This window comes from Carettochelys insculpta, chromosome 9, assembly GCF_033958435.1.
Source record: "Carettochelys insculpta isolate YL-2023 chromosome 9, ASM3395843v1, whole genome shotgun sequence".
Lineage (NCBI taxonomy): Eukaryota > Metazoa > Chordata > Testudines > Carettochelyidae > Carettochelys > Carettochelys insculpta.
The window spans coordinates 18,540,490-18,562,976 of NC_134145.1; the positions used below are offsets into that span (position 1 = coordinate 18,540,490).

General features: G+C 40.9%; 1 protein-coding gene across 4 annotated transcripts in view; it reads right to left on the minus strand.

The window, feature by feature from the left end:
• Positions 1–22,487, minus strand: part of JAK1 (Janus kinase 1) — a 102,758-nt gene that overhangs the window by 52,410 nt on the left and 27,861 nt on the right. Inside the window, exon 2 of one of the 4 annotated variants that reach the window (XM_075002541.1) lies at positions 3,422–3,468. The exons of the other annotated variants lie outside the window; for them this stretch is intronic. The gene's annotated coding sequence lies outside the window, so the exon portion shown is untranslated. The remainder of the gene's footprint in view (positions 1–3,421; positions 3,469–22,487) is intronic. 4 annotated transcript variants of the gene reach the window in all.

Consider the following 22,487-nt stretch of genomic DNA (forward strand, 5'->3'; position numbering starts at 1 on the left):
GATCTAGATCATGATCTGCATCTGCTGCAGACTTCTTGTGGGATGCAGGACAAGCTGCTTAACCTTTTTGTACCTCAGTTTCCCCATCTTCAGAAGTCTGAAACAGTAGAACCTCTGAGCAATGAACACCAAAGTAAAGAACTAACCAGTCAACCACGTGCCTCATTTGGAACCGGAAATACCCAGTCAGATATGAGCGATTAAAAAAAATAAAAGCAAACAGCACAGTACAGCATTAAATGTGAACTACTGAAAAAAAGGGGAAAGTTTAAAAAAAAAAAGACTTGATAAGGTAAGGAAACTGTTTCTGTGTTTAATAGTAACAGAGAGATAGCCATGGTAGTCTATATTCTATCAAAACAAAAAAGCAGTCCAGTATGTCTGTTCTGGTATGGCTATGGTCTGAAGAAGTGGGTCTATCCCACCAAAGTTCACCACCTAATAAATTATTTTGTTAGTCTTTAAAGTGCTACCAGACTGCTTGTTTGTTTCATTTAAATTGAAAAAGTTAGAAGCTGCATTTTTCTTCTAGAAAGTAAAGTCTCAAAGCCATCTAAGTCAATGTTCAGTTGTAAACTTTTAAAAGAACCCTAATGTTTTGTTCAGAGTTACAAACAACATCCATTCCCCCGAGGCATTTGTAATGCTGAGGGGTTCTAGTATATGCTTATTCTGCAGTTTTTAGAGAGGTAATAGAGTCATATTTGCATAGTGTTTTGAGATCCTCTGATGTAAAGCACTGTAGAAATTCAAACTAGGTCGGATTATGAGAAGGCAACAACCAAAATGGCCTGAGTTAGGATGACAAGATACTCCGTTTTTAAAGGGACAGCTCTATAGTTAAGCCCTCCTGAAGGTGTCCCGACTTTTGTTAAAAACGGGCAAATTGTTTGATATTTTCTGTCACCTTCTGCCACTATGTGAACCTTAAAGACTTAAAGATAAAAGAATAAATAAAAAGAATCCAGCTATGCAATATTTCTTTCTGACCGCTGCTTAGTCAACTTGATGTTAATTTGAATGTTTGTAGTGGATAATTCTGATTGTTTGCTGTTGAACTTGCTTAAGTGACTAATTTTACCAGGTGTCTTATATTCAACGTAAGGAAATATGGTCATCCTAACTTGAGTTCATCATTTACAAGATGTGGATCAGTCCACTGTGATCCCATTTGCAACAACTACAGGGATGTATACTGTGTTGTGATTTTTGTTGTGAATTTGCTTTCCTTGTTTTCATTACTAGAGGCACTGGCACAAAAATAAGTTGGTTATTTAAAAATACTACTATTGTAGGATCCTGCTGACTCTTTCCCTTCATTTTAGTGTTTTTTGCCCATGAAAAAGGGGTCTATGTTACTGAGGAGTTTATCTTGCTTCTTAATTCCCCATGTGTACTTACACCTGTTTCACTAGTTAGTAATGTCCCTACCAACCAACTGAGCAGAATGTTAGGTAGAGAAAAATCCCAGATAATATTTGACAGAGACAGCATTTTTTCTAAGTAGGTTTTCAAAATTTTTCTCCTATCTTCTTTTTACTATAAAGGGCAATTATGGCATGTTTGTGTTTGGTTATCAGCCACTGTAAAGATGGAGGAAGTAATAATATGGTAATTTACATGTGTAAATTTAATTTGCCATTTTTATAACATTGATAATTTGTCTGGAAGGAACAATGGTTTTTCCAACATACCAAAATGGACATTTGGTTGGTTGTAGTAGCTGTTTTGGTTCTAGGATCTTAGAGAGACACAGTGGTTTTATTAGACCAACTTTTATTGGTATAAGAGGTGTGGTCTCGTACTGAGCAGGGTGCATTGACCCAAACCCTGCATCTCCCTAGGGACTGCCCTGCCTACAAGCAATACTACCTGCATCACTTATGAGCAAACAGACATATTTCCAGCTTTAACAACTGGCTCCTACAAAAAAGATTTGCGCATATGGAATGTGAGTTCAGTGGAACCCAAGCAAGCATGATGGCCTGCACTGACTGCCATATTCAGTATTACATAGGCTCAGTTTTCTTGAGTGAACTGAAGAATGTCCACTACCTCTCCAGTTCTGGCTCGATTTTAATGGCTTCTTTCAACCCAGTGAGATGTCATCTTTTTTATGAAGATCCTTTCTTAGCTTATTTGGACATCTACATAAACTTCCCTTTTTTAAAAAACCGTCCTATCAGTAACTAGTATTTTCCGCACAGACACACCACTTTACCTCAGTTTTAGGCATACTTTAGGTCTTTCCCCAGCTGAAATCCTAAAGATAACTAGGTTTCCCTTTCCTTGGCCAGTGGGGTTGGGGTAGTTACCAGCAATATTTCATCATCAGTTTTTATGACATAAATTTCTAGAGAGTATATCTGAATCCTCCTCTCTTACCCACACCTTCCAATCCATTTTTTCCAAAGCATGTTTAGTCAATATTAAGCATTTTTCCATTTTGGCAGTGTAACAGAACCACTATGACCATAAATGAGACCTACACTTTAGTACTAGTCTCCTTATATGTAAACAAGCAAACAAATTTATATACCAAGATGACAGACACTTTAGAAATCCCATAGAGAGCTGTACCCTTGTATGCCACGATGAAGCCAACATACAGCATTGGCCTGTAACAGGAGACCAGTGGGCATCCAACCCTTTGTAAATTATCAGACCTAGCTGGAAAGAAAACAGATGTGATCCCTGTTAATGGCTGGGCCAGCTCAGTGGCAGATTTGCAGGAGAGAGGTTAGGTACTGTGACTAGTCTTGCAGCAGAGAGATATAGGGTGAAAGGACTCTGACGCCCTTGACCTTGTGTAGATTATGGGCATATCTTTGTTTTGTGTTACTCTGCATGGGGTTGTTGTATGAATTAATAAACTTAGCCCTGAGGGAAGGGCTTGAGAGAGACCCGGGTATGGCATCATGTTCCTGGAAAAGAATTAAACTCACCTCTTCAAACAGTTTAAACAGCATTTACTGTACATGCCAACAAGACTAAAGGGGGATTCCAGATAGAAAAAAATTGCAGGTACAAGACTAAACAGTTTTCAGCTTGCATGGGTTGGAGTGTATAGTTCTCTTTCCTTCCTTTATTTTCTCTGCCTTTCCCTTTTATCTATGCAAGCTTTCTCTTCTATTATTCTCCTTCCTCACTGTGTTTTTTTTAACCTTTCAAATGAATTATGGAACAAGAGTGGCGATGAGCCATGTCACTTTCCCCGCACAAAAGCAGTTCTTTAGGAAACCCAACCTCTTCCTAGTGGCAGACTGCTGACTTAAGGGGCTTCCTGAAGTTTTGCTCAAAAGCGTTGAAGGCGATAACAATTAGCATAAGTATTCACCACTACAAGACAGACCATCAAGAAATAGGGAAAATTACTCATTATGGCACACACATCAGAATCCATGCTTTATTAAGCAGTTACCTGAGCAAAGCCTTTGTATGAGCACTGGCTAAAGCATGGTACCGTATCTGTAAAGAAAGCAGAAAATTGGAGGAAAGTAGGTGGAAATTAGAGATTGCTATGGAAACAGCTCTATTAAATTCTATTCTCAAGCCCCTAAAAAGCAACACTATGGGCTTGTCTATACTACTACCTTCCTTCCAAGAAAGGATGGCAATTAGGGTGTTGGGAGTTTACTAATGAAGAGCTGCGCTGCATAGGCAGCACTTCATTAAGCAAATTTCCCCGCACCCACCCCCACAGCAACTTCGAAATTTTAAACTTCGAGTACTGGCTTGCGTCTAGTCGCAGTGCACCTGCCGGTACTTCGAAGTGTAAAGGAAGTAAAGTGTACTTTGAGGAGGACAAAGTGTAAAGGGAGTGTACTTTGAAGAGTAAAGGGACTTCGAAGTTGCCCAGGTGCACCATGGCTGGATGCAAGCCGCTACTTCGAAGTTTAAAACTTCGAAGTTGCCACGGGGGGGGGGGGGGGGAATTTGCTTAATAAAGTGCTGCCTACGCACCACAGCACTTCATTAGTAAACTCCCAACACCCTAATTACCATCCTTCCTTCAAAGGAAGGTGGTAGTGTAGACAAGCCCCAAAAGACTGGTTTCTTTGTCATGTGACTGGGATACTAAAAGGTTGACTTTGAACCAATTCAACCATAATAAAAGTTTAACAAAAGACTACACGAATTGTAGTAGGCACTTAATATCTAAAGTCTGAAGTGTCCTGACTTTCTGAAACTGCAGGCTGAAATACTACAGGTTGAACCTCTCTAATCTGGAACTCTCATCCAGCAAACTCTGAAATCCAGCATGGTTTTAGTTAGCTAGACAACCACTTACCATGGTCCCATAAAGTTTGTTTACAGTCACCAGTCTTGGCTCTCAGGGTTCTGCGCTGTTATTTAGCTGTAATTTACTTCTAAATGTCTTCCAAGAGCCCAGTAAGCAGTGGAAGTGTTAGTCATGTGCTAAAAAATACTGACTACCTGTCGCCCAGCAAATTCTCTCATTCACACCAGTCAGGTCCCAAGGGTGCCAGCAAGAGAGGTTCAACCTGTAGCAGGAATGTCTCACACTTTTTCCCTTCTGAAGTAGACAACAATGCATGAAGTTAATGGTATGGTGCACAACTGTCCCAATTTGGTTGGGGTTATTCCTCGTTTCTAACCCCTCATCTCAAGAAGCTGGTATCCCAGCAATGTGCCAGAACTTATCTAAAGTTTCAGAGTCTCCTTCTCCCCTTATTCCAGGAAAGAAACAATATTTAAGGAATTTTGCTTCCTACAAAGCAGCCAGAGGTCTGGGAACTGTGTTGAAGCAGTGAGACTCAGTAGGCTGGAGGATTCAAGAAGCAAGCAACCAGTTCTTATACCCCTATCCTTTCTGGACACCTGAATGCACTGGTGTTAACACCCTTGCCTCCTTCAAGCTCCTTCTCAAAACACACCTGGTTCAAGAATGCAAATTAGTCTTAGCCTACCTCTACCCTGCCCTGGGTTGTCAACCAACCTCATTTACTGAGTAGAAAACAAGTGTGTGTATTATAGGGAACATTAGAATTCCAAGGCTACGTCTACACGTGCACCCAACTTCGAAATAGCTTATTTCGATGTTGCGACATCGAAATAGGCTATTTCGATGAATAACGTCTACACGTCCTCCAGGGCTGGCAACGTCGATGTTCAACTTCGACGTTGCTCAGCCCAACATCGAAATAGGCACAGCGAGGGAACGTCTACATGCCAAAGTAGCACACATCGAAATAAGGGAGCCAGGCACAGCTGCAGACAGGGTCACGGGGCGGACTCAACAGCAAGTCGCTCCCTTAAAGGGCCCCTCCCAGACACACTTTCATTAAACAGTGCAAGATACACAGAGCCAACAACGAGTTGCAGACCCTGTATATGCAGCACGGACCCCCAGCTGCAGCAGCAGCAGCCAGAAGCCCTGGGCTAAGGGCTGCTGCCCACGGTGACCACAGAGCCCCGCAAGGGCTGGAGAAAGAGTATCTCTCAACCCCCCAGCTGATGGCCGCCATGGAGGACCCCGCTATTTCGATGTTGCGGGACGCGGATCGTCTACACGTCCCTACTTCGATGTTGAACGTCGAAGTAGGGCGCTATTCCCATCCGCTCATGGGGTTAGCGACTTCGACGTCTCGCCGCCTAACGTCGATTTCAACTTCGAAATAGCGCCCAACACGTGTAGACGTGACGGGCGCTATTTCGAAGTTACTGCCGCTACTTCGAAGTAGCGTGCACGTGTAGACGCAGCCCAAATGTTATATGTTAATTGTACTGCTTTTATTGCTCTCTCTTCTCTTCCTTTGTAGGTTTATTTAGACCATAAGCTGTCTGGGGCAGGGTTCTGTTTGTATTCTCGCTCTGTAAAGCGCTTCCAATGACCTTAGCACTGTGTAAACAGTAGTCCTCTCTCCACCCACTGGTGTGGTACTGGGTACGTAACAGCCAAAGTACTGAGAGAAACAAAGCTCTTTTCAACTTGCTTATCTACAAAGGGAATCCCAAGGGCTCATCTTTAAAAAAAAAATAGAGATTTGTATTTTAGGGAAAGTTAGTTTTATTATTCTTGATACGGTAGTAGCATGAGACACATATACTCCCCAACCAAGAACAGGCTCCTTAACAGTGACAGAGCCTGCCCCAAAAGAACTTTTAAAAAAATTCAAAAGGCAGAGAAATAGTATTACCATTTTACTAATGGCTAACTGAGGCACAAAGATGAACTGAGTTATCCAAGGACACAGGAAAACTAGGACAGAAATAGGAACTGAAATCATGTCTCCTAAACACCAGTCCAGTGCTCACAAACTCATGGCGTTCTACTTGGAAATTTAAGTAAATCCATCCTGCTCCTACATTATCACTCCCACCTTCAAGGCAACTTTCTCTCAGATTACTAGATCAGTCCACAACCTGGAGTCTTCATAAACTCTGCACCACAGTTAAATACCCAAATAATCATAGTGATAAAAAGACACTCCTTTCTATCCATGGCGGGTCAAAAAGATTATGCCTGAAACTATCAGAAACAGATCTGGACAAGCCATCCTCACCTCTATAACTTCCAGTTTCACCTCTACGTGAAAGGAATGAAAATTTAAGGAATGAAGCATGATGTCCTGAGGAAGCTACAACTAACCCAGAATACAGCAGCTCATCTATGTTCCAGCTCAGAGTATTAGATGTGATACACCTATTCAATTCTCCCATATTGGCAGCCCACTCAATAGAGTCCAGGTCAAGGTCGCTGTTCTAATTTTTCAAAGCTGCATGCTGTTAGCCTGAGCTACCAGAAAGATCATCCTTCCTTCTGTTTTGATAACCTCATCCAACAGCTGCACTCCACTGGGAAGGGGGAAGGACCTCTCTTTGCGGAAGACAGATGTATCATGAGGCTTAAAACAAGACCGTGGAACATGTTGCCACTAAGAATGGCTACCTCTTTCAGCACTTCAGAACTTAACATAAAACCTCTCTCTTGTACTTGGTTTGCTCTAATAATCCACTAGCACCCACATTTTTATTTTAAATTCTCAACAATGACTTTGAGCTTTTTTTCCTTCCAGCAGGGCCAGAAAAGACATTTTTATAGTCCCTTGGTGGCTACTATGGTGATGGCAAATTTTACACAAACCTAGGTAGATAGATTAGACGTTCTAAACAGAGGAGTGGAGGCTATTTAGGTAACCAGATTATTAGATGGACATAAATCCTCAAAGACTTTTTGTTTGTTTGTTTGTTCCTCATGAAAAAAAAAAAAAAAGAGTGATACAAGCAGCATCCACATTAGGAGTATAGCACACTGGTAAGCTACCCCTGCAGAAAGCTCCTGGTTAAGGACTCATCCATGTTCCAAAGCTGAGGCCTAGCTGTGAAAGTTCTGTCTCCTGCACTGGCAGACTCTCCTTGTTGATTGCTGGTTTCACTATCCCAGTGGAATGTAACCGCTGTAGTAGATTGTGGCCATGAATGGAGAAGTGATGTCAATTAGCTAAGATCAATCCTAGACTAGCAGCGTGATTGCTGTATGCATGTCCATGTCCTGCAGCCAATCCAGGTGATGACCAACTTAGAGTTTGGGTCTGGTGATCACCTGTGACTTGCAGCCCAAAGTGGAAAGTTCAGGCTGAAGGTTTGAGGCTAAAACATCAACAGCTTTGTGCATCAAGACAATGAGTCCTCTGAACATCATCATAAATCGGTTTCACCGGGAAACTTTTTATTGTTTGCAGTAGCATTGAAGTTAACAGCATGAGTCTGAGATCCTACCATCTATCTGGTCTGGGCTCTTGTAAATCAGCAGTTCTCTCTGAACTGAATGTGGCTTTCCAGTGAACTTTCAATGCACTGGCTGCTGTTTGAATAGTTTTATTTACTTGCACCAAGGAAGAACTCAAGTTATCCACCTAATTGGCACTGGTTGTGTTCAGATACCTGCATCGGGCAAAGCTGGTGAAACTCTACTTAGGAGTAGTAAAAAGTGGAGATACAAAGGAGACTAAGACAAATGTGACCAGTTATTTGGTGAAAATCCCCCTTTAGTCCAGGAAGACACACTTGGGATGTCTCCCTGTGAGATAAACCCCAAGCTCTTAATCCGCCCTTAGACGAGAGCTTGGAAACAAAGAACTGTAATCTGATAGCTGACCTTTCAGGCTAAGGCATGAACGTAGTACCTGTATCTGGCAGCTGGTGGGGGATCTGCTATGCCTTCCTGTGGTCAAGAAGTGCTACTTCCTGGATCAATGCTTCTATTCTCTTAAACTACCTAAGCTGTTGAGGGGATTTCTGGCAGAAGGGGAGGAGCCCAATGGAATCTTCTGTTGGGTCCTTCTCAGTGTAGGGAAGTTATATGTAAGAGTTATATGCAACTCCTTGTGAAGTAACGTATGTGTCATAGTCACATCCCTACCTTAATGTAACTAGGCTAGAAATGCAACTTCAGAGTTGGCACTTAGTCTTTTAAACTCTCTTGCTAGCTCTGCAAATGGCTACCCAGTTGGTTTCAAGGCAGTGAGGGAGGTTCTCTCAGATAAGGATTAAGAAGGTGCAACTTAAAAGGTGTCCACAACAGGAACATTTAAGAATTTCTCACTATTGATAATACACATCCCACTCTCTTGGTGCTAACAACACTGGCAGCATCAGTATGGATCCTTCTTAGCATATGTGAGCTCATTAACTTGAAAGGATGTGTTACTTCCTATGTAACAGACACAAGCAAAAGACTTTTGTTTCCCAGAAATCTGGGCAGGGAACTCTCAAAGGCTAGAAAGGCAATGAACAGAACAGAGCAATTATTAAGTTAGTATTATTATTATTAAGGCACATTGCCTTTTGTCCAGTCCCTGCATCTAGAAGTAGTCAGAGGCTTAGGGACACACAGCACATGGAGTTGCATCTCTCATCATTGTAACTGATGGCCACTGATGGAGCTGTCCTCATGTTAAGTTTGACTGCTCACCCCATATTTTGTGGTCAGAGGCCATACTAGTTTCTCAACAAAAAGCATTCAGGGATCCTACTACAGCCTATTGTAGTCTTCCATGGAAGACCAGGAGCCCTGTCAAAGTTTGAGAGGGTTTGGCTGTGGGTTTCGTAGGTCTGAAAAACCAGCCGTGGATGGATGTGTGTGAGGGATGTAGGAGGTGAGGGCAGGTGGAGGGAGAAGAAAGAAGCATGATCTGTGACCTTTATAGAAATCAGCTCTGAAACCAAGTGTTCAGTTTATTTTTACTTTGCAAAGAACCTGAAAGGAATAGAAAGTTACCTTTCCTTAGTCAAATGAAAGTACAGTTAACACATGCTTATTTGTTCTCCAAACCCAGAGGCTGCCAGAGACAGCAGCGGCATACTATGGGTCTGCATCACTGTCTAGTGATTTTGATTCCAGGTAAATAAAGATTGGTTTTGTTTTCTTTTGTTTGGAGAGTTCTAAGTCACTTTCTAAATAACAGAAAAGAGAGGAGCACAGCTTTTGGATTACGTATATTGCATTTGCTAAGATTCTAATGATTCCTTACATTGTCCCCCTTAACTAAAAAAGGGGGCACAGAAAATTTAAACCCAAAATGATGGATAATCACTTTAGCAGAGGAGTAATGCACAGGAGTACTGACAACCCTGTCACATAGCTCTAGGATATGGATACATCTTCCCTTGTTTAAAATAATCAAATGGAGATGAAAATATAATATCGAAGACTACCGATGACTAACTCAGGCACTGAAAGCAACACAAAGATATCTAGGACAGAGTTCAAGAGAGAATACCTGTACCAGGCTAACAGATTAGAGGACTATTCTGAAATTTACCATCAAAAACTACCTTTCTGTGAACCCTGAGGGCTTTCTGATCATCTGACCAACCACTGCTCACTAACTGCCCTCTTGCTGTGGTCTGTTTGACTATTGAGAGGAATCTACCATCTGCAGCCTGTGTTTGCAGCCCCACATTTTTCACTTAAACGGGCACCTGTTGCATCTGTCAACGTTCAAAAAATTATCAGTAATATTCCGGATATTGTCTAGAAACCAAGAGTCAGTGTTCTTGTTTTTGTTTAGACAACTCCTCCTCCTCCTGTAGGATTTTAATCTCAGGGAGATTATGAAGATGACATTACTATAGATGCACAGCTGTGACCTTGGCAAGTCCTTAGCCTATTAATCACCTTGAAATCATATACATTCTCCACCTAGTTGCAACAGGCGAACTCCTCAGCATTCTTCCTGCACATTACCTCCACTCTCTTTTCCCAGCATGCAGTAGCAGTTCGTTTGTCAGAGTTAGTAGCCTGTGGTTTAGGCACGTTGTTAGATCCTACTATTCTTATGTTTAAAACTCTCTGAATTGATAATACCAGTAAACACAGTGAAGTACCTTTAGACAGTTTAATCCTACTACACACAGATGGATTCCTTGACTCCATTAAGTTCTTCACTAGTCATTATGCTTTTTCTATTATTTCTTTTGACAGTGTATACTAAGGCTGTGGCCACATTTTCCCACCCTTCCGGAAGGGGCATGATAATGAGGGAGTTTGGAAGATGCTAATAAGGCACTGACATGAATATGCAGTGCCTCATTAGCATAATAGTGGCCGCATGCACGCAATTGGAAAGTGCTGCTTTCCTAAAATCAAATAGGAAGAAGGGGCTTTTGAAGAACTGAGGAGGTCCTTTCAAAAGGGCCCCAGCTACATGGGTGTCGTGCCTTCCAAATGCAGCACTTTCAAATCACATGTGTCTGCCATTATGCTAATGAGGTGCTGCATCAGTGCCTCACTGGCATCTTCCGAAATCCCTCATTAACATGCCCCTTACAACAAAGAGGGGTAGGGTGGCCACAGCCTAAGAGCTTGATGTGGCATGCTTAAATTGATATAGCCAAGCTAATTAGTGATGTGGACCACTTTTGAATTACGAATCATCGTCTACTATTGTTTCATATGGAATTCCATGTCAAAAGAAAGGAGACTCACAATGAGGTGTTATATTGTTATTCAATGTGCTAAACAAATAAAGCTAATTTAAAAAAAAATGTTGTCCACGAATAAAATGTAATCTTGCTGGTTCACCTCAAAGAGATGTGTGCATAATGTGACCTGATGTTTTGATTTTACAGGGTAAGTCCCAATATTTGAGTTTATTTTCCTTCTATAGGCACCAATTAACCTCCACACACTGTCCTGGCTTTATCTGGTCGCCCTATTTGTGCCAACTGTGATGCAAATTCGACCAGGAGTCACATTTCATTTCAGAGATCCTTTTGCATTCTATTTGCTGTATTCATTGCAGATTTCACAATTCACTGTTAATGGCAACATTCAATTCTAAGTGAAAGAAACCTCTCAGGTTTGGTTCTTATTCTTCTGAGTACCCAGATGGGCACCAGACTGTTTCAGCTTATGAATCAAAGGAAATTGTCACACCACACACAAACATATACCACAATTTCATCCTAGACATCCCAATGTATTTGTATTCCTGCTAGTGTCATTTTCTATTAGCCACTCATCTTTAATTACTCTGATATTTTTATAAGGCTGCAATACCATCTCAGTTTGCAAATTGTTTAAGAAATGCACCTTGAATCATACATACTTCAGACTGATTGGCTACTACTCTTGAAAGCATGTCCACTATGAGAAGCTACTCATGGAACTTGTATTTCACATTCACCTAGTACTTTTGCATCCTCATGATCATCCCCTGAACTTTAGACAGTGCTTCCCATAAGGACTTCTGTAATTTTACTTCCACAGGTTTACGGTCTGATTTTACCTCTTAATTTTGGGTTACCATATTTGAACTTTCAAAAAAGAGGATGTCCCAGAGAAGGGGTGTTTCTGTATCAGTATCTTCCAGCTCATGATGTATTCATCAGTATCTACCAACGCACATTATATAATACCAACTCGCTATATACAGTGCATGAATACTTCGAAGTCCCTTTACTCCTTAAAATTTTAGGGAGTACCCAGGGCACTTCAAAGTACTGGCGGGTGAGCCACGGCTAGCTGCGAGCCAGCACTTCAGAGTTTAAAACTTCAAAGTTGCCACGGGGGGGGAATCTGCTTAATGAAGTGCTGCCTATGCACTGCAGCACTTCATTAATAAACTCCCAACACCCTACTTACCTACCTCCCTACTTTGAAGTAGGGAGGTAGTGTAGACACAGCCCTAGTGACTTCAACAAACAGCAGAACTGGACCCTGTTTATCCAAACAAGCTAAGGATTTTCTGGCCCAGATCATTTTGGCCCCAATTCTGGCCTGAGTATGTAGCTCAAGCAACCGGACTTTGAGCTGGGGAATTCTCAAGCAACTGGAGGAAGGAATCTTGACTCTTGTGACAGCAGAGCCTGCTGTGCAGCCAACTCTCCAGACCACAGCATGGATGTCCTACACAGAATAAATATAAAAGGAGAAGATTTAAGTTAACTTACGTTTGGTTACAAGAAATGTGTGTTGTAAAGAAAAGCCCTAACAAAAGTGAATTATAAGGCTAGAAGGAATGAAGCAGGCAGGATGTCTGGTTCAAAGAACAACTAAGATGAATTACTTTTTTTAAAAAAAAAGGGTGGGTGTTGGGGGGGGCTTATGATCAGCAGGGTGACTGCACATGTTTTCAGCAAGACAATCTGTTTCAGAAGAGACAACATGGACTTTCCCACCCACATTAGTGTTACCTCAAAACTTACTGCATCAGGTGCAAAGGAAGTCTTGCTGTCAGCAAAGAGAGGAAGAAAGGGACAAAAGGCTTTGGGGGATAGAAGGTCATAAACCTTATCTGGATTGAGACCGGAAACAGTAGTGATCCGTCTTAAACTGATTTTTAGATGAAGTCATAGGTGACAATGACATCCCTTGTTACTGAAGTGTATAAAAAGGTTAACTCTTAAAGGGATCGCTGTTAATACCAGTCTAATCAAGTTGCAAGTGATCAATATGGGCCTAAAGACCCCTGGGTTTTGCCCATTTGTAACCATCTTGATCAAATGTTTACAAATGTTTTGTTACTGTTTGAACAGGCTTTTCAAGCATGTTTAGAGCAACTGTATTAACACTTTTGGATTTAATAAAGGAATTCATGCTTAGATTAGTATCATGGCAATATCTTACATATATAATAAAGTTAAAAGGAGGTTTGCACAAATTAACACTGTAGAGTTGGAAGAAAATTGAAATGCTGGTGATTGTGTAAACACTGAACAGTGAAAGCATTAAAGACGAGAATGCTTGGTATCACAATAAATATCCAGTTACAGCAGTACAATTTGGTATGCTCACATTCATTGAAAACCCAAGTATTAAAATAAATTATGAAAAAGAAGTTAGGTGGTCACAGAGCTACTGTCAACCTAAAACAGAAGGCTTAATTTTAGGTTGAAATACTGAAACTTTAGTTTGAAAACGGTTTGTTTGGGCTCTGACAACCTTCCAGCCTCAGTTACTTTCTCTTTGTACAATTTCATGAGCAAAACAACAACAGGAACATAGTACTGTAGTTTGGCTGATTAAGTGCCATGGTGTTCTCACAGGTCTTTAGCTCTATCGATGATGATAACCAGCAGGCTGCTTGCATACGTGCATGTGTGTTTAGTGATGTGGGCCCAGTGACCATAGCAGAGGTCCCCCAAAGACCACAGACCAGATAGGGATCGAAAGCACCCAGCCAGGTTTACTGCAGAGAAAAGTACAATAACCGTTGTCAGTATACTCTATTGAACCACTGTGCATATGCACCTGCCACAATGGAATGACTCAGTGAGAAATTTCCACTGCTCCCTAGGTCAGACAAAGACGGTCCCTCTGCAAGACACCAGTTTATATACAGATACAAACAAATCACACCTCACTGCTGGTGTATCAGCTTGCCACCCTCTGCTGTAGTCAGGTTACCACCCATCTCTCTGTGCCTTGTGGTTTGGTTTGCTCATCTCTTATCCATGATGCTGTCATTTTAGACCCTTTCCTGACCCTGGGCCTGTATCTGTTAGGAGCTGGTATCAAGCTCCTTTTTAATGAGCTGGTGGTTCCCTGTTATTTCAAAATTATGACCTGTACCAATTACTGTTCTGCAACTGGACCGATTACCAATTAGTGTGTTGTACGCTCAGCCTTGTCTGTGCCAAGTTCTGCATTAGGGGGCTGCCTTTTGCTCACAGCTTAGCTCTCCTTTATGTTAGCCATGTTTTTCACTGTTGCTAGGCCTCAGAACAGGCTTGTGCTGTATGGGCATAGGCCTTCATCTTACTTCAAGCACCACTTCTAAAGCTTCATCTCTCCTTAGGGAGCATCTTCTTATCCCTTTTCCCCCAGCTGCTAGAATGATGTATTTCGACCTCCCTCTAGGAATACAATCTTCTTAGAATCCTTGAGTATATTGTGATATTTAGGATTTGCAGATGTAAAAACTCCATAGTTGTTCCCTTAAATCATACTGCTGAACATGTGTTGAAGTGATTCACTAAAAAAGGAATCTCCCTTTTACTGCAATAATTTTGGTCACTTGTTTGAAGGAAGTAGCAGTCATATTCAGGAAATTGCTACACAGTCAAGTTTATAAAACACATCACAACTTAAAAAATTATCACTAAATTTATTAAATTCCTGATGAAAAGCACGTAAGGTATACAATATAATCAAAACATTACCTTGTCTTTTTCATTGCAAATTCAAAGTAATCTAAAATCCATTTACACACTGAGTACCTATAAAAGCTGTGAACTGTAAGTGGAAATAAATCTACTGCTTCAATTACAGCCAATGAAGAAACTACATCTGAGAAAGTGTTTGTGAATTATGTTTGTTAGAAGAGCTTGTTATGTATAAATTTGCTATTAAATTTCATTGCAGACAAAAGGTGTGCATTCAACAAAATGAATGTGAGGTATTGCACAAAATATACAAGTTAAAGGCTATGTTATTAGCAGTATTTTTGTTATCCAAGAGCACCCAAAAGCATGTTAGGTATTTCAAAGAAACAGCCTTGATCATGCTTAGGTGAAAGTAGTAAATCTTACAAACAGGGTACCCCCAAGAACACAATGGAACTATTCACTTGTGTAAAGTTATTGCATACTTAAATCTGCAGGACTGGATAATTTATTTAGGTTAAGGACTTTATTATCCGGAGTCATAGCAACTGAGACATAAATTTTAAAAAAGGAAAGAAAAGAGGTAGGACTTCAATAACAAAAGTAAGACCATGCAATTTCTCAGCATGTATATTCTTGATCATTACATCAAGTTTCTTTTGGTTTTACTACAACCTTACTTCTTGTACATTAAAACAATAGAGGAAATTTTTAGGGAAAACTTCAGTATAAAACATTTAAAAAGCCACTGAAGTGAAACTTCACCCCACACACTATTTCAGTGAAGCGTGCAATGGAGTGTTATGCTGTACAGCACAATACAAGACCCTTACCCAGCAAGCTAGTCCATGCAGGATAATTTCCTGGCAACTTATGTGATAGCCATGTCAGAAATATTACTCACTGCACTCTCCCTCCCTTGGGCAAAAGAAACAGGTGATATTTTAACTACAAGCATCACAATGAACAATAGGTTAGTTCTGTACCTCCAATAGCATATTTCCATGATTGTGAAAAAGTGTTTGTTTACCTTTCATGACAAACTTAAAGCTGAACAGAAATTTTTAAAATATATACCATCAACTAATTAAAAGCCACCATTATTACACAGAAGAGATCTATTTTTAAAAAATGCAATTATTTGTCATTTTACACAGCATATAATCAGTTCCTGTATCAGTGTCCTGACAATCCATGTGTAGAATTTAGGTTTTGTTTGGTTTTTTTTTTGGTTGTTTTTTTAATTTCCCCTATAAGACTTGATGATATCACTAACATCAAAGCTAAAGGAACAAAAGTGGAACATGAGATTCAAACTCCTCCAAATTCTGGAGTTTGAATTCTGAATGAAACTCAGCAGTGATGACCCATCTCTAGTTAAATCAGTACAAGAAATGCAACTTCATATACTGCTTAAGTGTCAGCTGTGCCATCAGTTGCTGAAGGAGAAACACTGAATTCAGGTCTTGATACAATAAAAAAATTTTTTTTCAGTTCACCTTTTAGAATATAGTTGCAATGTCTTATTTCTCCCCTTCTTCCCACCCTTCCCCCACCTTGAGTTGGTAATGGCAGGGTTTGGGAGCAGAATTCTCACAATGGCTTTGTTGCTTGCCCCACTACACTCAGTTATTCCCTGACAGGGCAGTAGCAAAGGACAAGCTCAGGAAGGAAAATCACAGCAGAGGCCTCTTTGCAAAACACTATCACCAGTTACTTAAGAGAGGAGGCAGAGAAAGAAAGCTTGAACACAAACACACACATACCCCTCATATACTTCTCAATACAGCTATACACTGTAGATAAGAGCTCAGAACAGTATGGAGGAAAGGATATCTTAAATCAGTGTTTCTTAAACTATATTCCATGGAACACTGGTGTTCCACGAACAACTCGCATGCGTGCTGTGTGCGTCTGACTCTTTTTTAGTCTTTTTTCATCACACCTGATGAAGTGAGAGTCTGTGCTCACGAAAGCTCATGCTCAAAACTTTTCTGTTAGTCTATAAGGTGCCACAGGACCCTTCGTTGCTGTTACAGATCCAGACTAACACGGCTACCCCGCTGATACTTGACTCTTTTTTGATATCATACACTGATGGTACATATTTTCTGTTATTCAAAGCAAATGTAATGTTACTTCTTCACTGCTATGCTACCTGATTAAATTATTTCATTTTGGTTTCGCTGTATGTGCTGCTGTTTGGGGAGTGGGAGTTGGGGGTTTTTGTGTTTGTTTTGTTTGACAATTATTTTGAAGAAATTTTTCATAGGTGTCCCTCAAAAATATTGTTTGGTGCTCTGTGGTCTCAATAATTTTTAGAAACATTGTTGTAAAGATCTTTCTGAAGCATGAAACACATTACAGCCAAGACTCTGGATGGGTGATGGAACTGTGGTACTATTCTGGAACATGAACACTGAATAAAATTATCCTTAAATGTTTTTTATGAATATTTGTAAAATACAGTAGGTCTATGAAGAATGTCTGTCAGTCAATATCCATGCATTTCTGCAGTAATGCATAAGCAGCTGCAAAACATGTTCCCTAGCTGGAACATGCTCATCACAGAATCATAGAAGAGTAGGACTGGAAGGGACCTCGAGAGGCCATCGAGTCCAGCCCCCTGCCCTCATGGCAGGACCAAGCACTTTCTAGACCATCCCTGAAAGCCATCTATCTAACCTCTTCTTAAATATCTCCAGTGATGGAGATTCAAACACTGGAACGAGTTGCCAAGGGAGGTGATAGATCACGCTGACAGTTAGGAACTTTTTCCTAATGTCCAACCTGAACCTCCCCTGCTGCAATTTAAGTCCATTGCCTCTTGTTCTATCCTCAGAGGCAAGGAAGAACAAGTTCCCTCCCTCTGCCTTATGACACCCTTTTAGACACCTGAAAACTGCTATCATGTCCCCCCTCAATCTTCTCTTTTCCAAACTAAACAAACCCAATTCTTTCAGCCTGTCTTCATAGGTCATGTTCTCTAGACCTTTGATCATTCTCATTGCTCTCCTCTGGACCCTCTCCAATTTCTCCACGTCCTTCCTGAACTGCGGTGCCCAGAACTGGACACAATCCTCCAGCTGAGGCCTAACCAGCGCAGAGTAGAGCGGGAGAATGACTTCTCGTGTCTTGTTCACAACACACCTGTTAATGCATCCCAGAAGCATGTTTGTTTTTTTTGCAACAGCATCACACTGTTGACTCATATTTAGCATGTGGTTCACTGTAACCCCTAGATCCCTTTCTGCTGTACTCATTCCTAGGCAGTCCCTTCCCATTCTGTATGTGTGACACAGATTGTTCCTTCCTAAGCAGAGCACTTTCCATTTGTTCTTATTAAACTTCATCCTGTTTACCTCAACCCATTTCTCCAGTTTATCCAGATCCTTTTGAATTGTGACCCTATCCTCCAAAGAAGTTGCAACCCCTCCCAGCTTGGTATCATCTGCAAACTTAGTAAGTGTACTTTCTATGTCAATATCTAAATCGTTAATGAAGATATTGAACAGAACCGGTCCTAAAACAGACCCCTGCGGAACCCCACTACTTATACAACTATAGCGCTTTAAAATGGCTAAATTGGCCCACCCCCAAAATCTTAGTTAAGCAGAAGGAGTACTTCTATGTGTTCTTAAAACAACTCAAATGTGTCAAAGTAGGTTACTTATAGCTACTGCACGTTAATTTACAAACATAATATTATTCCTTGCCTATTTTAAACCAGATATCTTCAGCCTGAAATTGTTTAGCATCCATATACAGCATTCCATTCATAAGTTAAATTCCCAAGCTCCCATAATTACATAAGTTAAGTTCCCAAGCAGCCACACAGAAGTACGCTTCAGATTTCTTGAACACACCACAGTTATCAAGCAAGCCAGTATCAACAATCTAGGGGTGAAAACACACAGTTTTATTTATTTGGGGGCATTTATCTCCTTTCCCTCCTCCAAGACACTGCACTCACTTGAACAAAAAGATCATTCTCAGACATGCTTGAAAGTGTGGTCATTGTCCCCTGTCACTGTGACCCTGGCCTAAAGAAGACGGCAAAGAGAAAGAAAGGGAAAGATGTATATGTAAAAAGAGAAGGGCAGGAGAAGTGAAAATGGAAAGAAAGATTGAGAATCAAAAAAGGATGAAATGATGGAGATGCAGAAATGAAGTGGGCAAATGCTGAGAGGTATAAAGCAGAAAAGAGAAAATAGAAAGGGTACGATATTTTCTTATTGTAATTCCATTAACTTGGAAATTCTTCACAGATACCAGAAAGGAACCCAGCATATTTCTGTAACAGTCTCCGTGATAACCCCACCACTGTACTAGTTTTAGTTGCTCTGTAGTGAACATTAGGTTTTAAGGTAGTAACTGTAAACAGGGCTGCTTTAAGATAAACAGGAATGTTCATTTTATGCAAATATGGTAATTTATTTGATTAAACTCCTAGAAGGCTGTTAATCACATGAAATAGCAAGTCAACCCAGAAAAACGCACAAATGTTCTAAAGAACTATAATTTCTTACTCTTGGTCTTGAAGTAAAGAAAGATTAATCTAATATGCACCAATTTATTAGATTTTGGATCTTTAATCCAGTTGAGTGTATTTACCTAACTTTAAAAACATCTCTCTACTGAAGAAAAATTTACCATAAAAAACACATAAAAGGCCAAGTATAAGGTAAAAATAATACTAATAAAGAGATTTCTTTGTGGAAAATCATATTAACCAGACGGGCCTGGGCACAGAGTATTCACCACTGAAACATGCTTTTCTGATTTTTACAATTTTTTCCCAATTCTTTGAAAACTCAATTTTGTGGATTCACTGACTGACAGGCTGCTTCATACTTTCAGACAGTAAACAAGGCATTATCAATAGGATTTAACTGGGGAGAAGGAATGGGCAGCCATAACTTTCTGAGCCATTCAAAAGTGTTCCTGTGTTAAGTGTGCTCCACAATCTAGAAATCTGTACTCATCTCATTTTTGTTCTTTGAAGTTCGCCTTGAAGTTGAAGAGTAATATTTTAACTTTAAAAAATGATTGGCCGCACATGCATTCAAGTTTCAGAACAGTAAGATGATCTTTTTTTTCCCCAAGCAATGTGGTCTGGGTGCACATGCAATGGTTACGTTTAGCCTGGAAGTTCACACGCTCAATCAGAAAAAAAAAAGTGAACTGTATTTCTCTATACAATAGTCTTTTGACTACATGTAGAACATGTTTCTTCCCTTTTTAAAGGGGAAATTCACAAACTTTACACCCAGCACTCTAGTGTGCTATAGACATTGGATTAATGCTGGAGTCATTAGTCTTTTGTCAGCCCTGTCTCCTTACATCACAATGATGTTAACAGCAACTTCTCTTAACGGGCACCAAAGCCCCATGATGAAATTTTGTAGAGCATCTCTAAGGATAGACAGAACTCACAATCCAGGGAAAGACTTAGAGAAGGCGGAAATGTTATTTTAAACTACTTTGCATCCTCACCCTGAGCTGCTCAGAGGACTGGAGAGATCTCATATGTAACTTACCCAACACTGAGGATCTCTCGAAATTAAGACAGCTTTCAGGCTGCCCTACGGGCTACAGCAATGTCCAGAATCCAGGGACCACTGACGGTCACCCCCAACAAACCATTCCTCTCCTAACCTTGTCCCATCCAGAATATTTTTTATGTGTAGTATTGTTAGGGCTTCTCTGAGATCAACATTATAGCTGTCTTTCACAGGATCTGTGGCAATGGAATCAGAGCATTTAGACCTCTTATACAGTTCCAACCTTTTACTCACTATAAAGAATCCAAAATAGAGGTGAAGATTTCTTTCAAGACTTTTCTTTCAGGAAAAGCAAAAAATTATGAAGCAGCTTGGGGACAAATTTTCAAGTGCCCAACCATATCATAGTGGTAAGATTTTCAAAACAGTCCAGTATACAGTGTAACAGTCTACACCACAGAAAGCCCCCAAAATGCACAACTTTGAGTTGTACTTACCTTGCGTTCATGTGAGTTAAGTGCCACTCAAAGCCGCTCAGCAGTTGTCTGCTCCCCCAGCCACCATGCTCCCCCAGCTTCCCTCGCACCACCATGGCTGTCTGTCCCCCAGCTTCCCCACAGCTGGAGGAAGCCAAGCAGGCAGCCGTGGCAGCACGGCTTCTGCCCAGCTTCCCCCAGCTGGGAGAAGCCATGCTGCCGCAGCTGTCTACCCAACATGGCTTCTCCCAACTGGGGGATGCTGGGGAGAGAGACACGCCACCGTGGCTGTCTGCCCAGGGCAGCTTCTCCCACTTGAGGGGGCAAAGCCAGGCAGACAGCCAGCCATGCCCCTGCAGCTTCTCTCCAGCTCTGAGAAGCTAAGGAGGACCTGTGCCTGGCTCTCTCCCCCCACCGCCACCACTGGAGGGAGCCAGGAAACTGACCAGCACTGGTGAGTTTCCTGGCTCCAACCACCTGAGGGGAGCTGGAAGCCAGGCTGCTGCCTGGTCCCCGGCATCCCTCCACTCGCTGGTGCCCTCGTCACTTTTCTGGATCCCCATGTTGTCCGGGAAATTTGACTTACATGGGGGGGTTGCAAGAATGCAACCCCCACATAAGTTGAGGGTCTACTGTATTTTGAACATCTGGCCCTAAGAACGTAAAGGAAAAAGCTTGGAGATCAGATCTGACAAAATAGAAGATTAAGAAAAAAGGTGATTTTTAGAAAAATGCAAAACCTTTCCCACAATACCACACACACAGAGGCCAGTCCCTGAAAGCTGAAGGCAAGAGAGAAAAAATATCTTTATAAACACGCTTTATTTTGTGACATGCTTAAATGCCCCTGTGGTTAAAGCTGTACAAGAAGCTACATAAATACATTCAAATACTTAAAATAACCTTCAACTAAACAAATACTTTGCAATCCTTTGCTTCTCTAAAATTTATTTAAAAGCCTGTCTTGTTTTTTTCCCAAACTCATTAAAAGTGTAGACTTTTTCAGTTTCGGCTGAAGATCTCAAATTAATGGATCAAGACATCTCGGCAAACGAGATACAAGTTTAATCTCCCTAACCTGAAACTCTCTCTATTCTGGCAACATCCATAATATGGAATTATTTTAGTTAGACAGACCACTTACCATAGGTGTGGCCAAGTTTCCCATGGTCCCATAAAGATTGTTTACAGCCACCAGTCCTGGCTCTCAGTGTTCTGTGCTATTATTTAGCTGAAATTTACCCCTAACTGTCTTCTAAGAGCCCTGTAAGCAGTGGAAGCATTGGTAATGCTGCTAAACAACATGGACCTGCTGTGATCTGGCAAATTCTCTCGTTTGGCATTGGCCAGGTCCCGAGGGTGCCGGACTAGAGAGGTTCAACCCGTAGCCATGTTGCACTCTGATATGACAGTCAAGCAAGAGTCTGTCTTCTTTACATATCACCATAAATGAAAAAAGTTCGGGGGTGGGGTTGGAGGATGGTGCAACTTAGGCTTTCATTTACACTTGTACAGTGCTATTGGCTTTGGAAGGGATTGTATAGCTACAACAGAACAATCTGAAGATACCAGTGCAGTGCAGGTATAAGTGAGAACTACTCTGCCTTTCCCACTTTCTCCCTCCCTTTATCACTAAAAATTATGCATGAAAAGAACAGGTTGTTATTTTTCCCCATCACAGGGTTGTTTGCAGATCTACCAGTTAGAAAAAGACCTTTTACCTGTAAAACTAAGAAAACTTGATATAAAAAAATCAATGAAACAATCAACACAGGGTTCCATCACACCAATTTTAATTAATCACCTTTTAAAGAAAGCACTTAAAATGTTAATGTCCCTGTAAGTACTTCTGATCAGGCCAAATTCAAATAAAAACATATCACTACACAAAAGCCCTTACAAGTCTTCTTATAATTCCTCTTCAAATATGAGT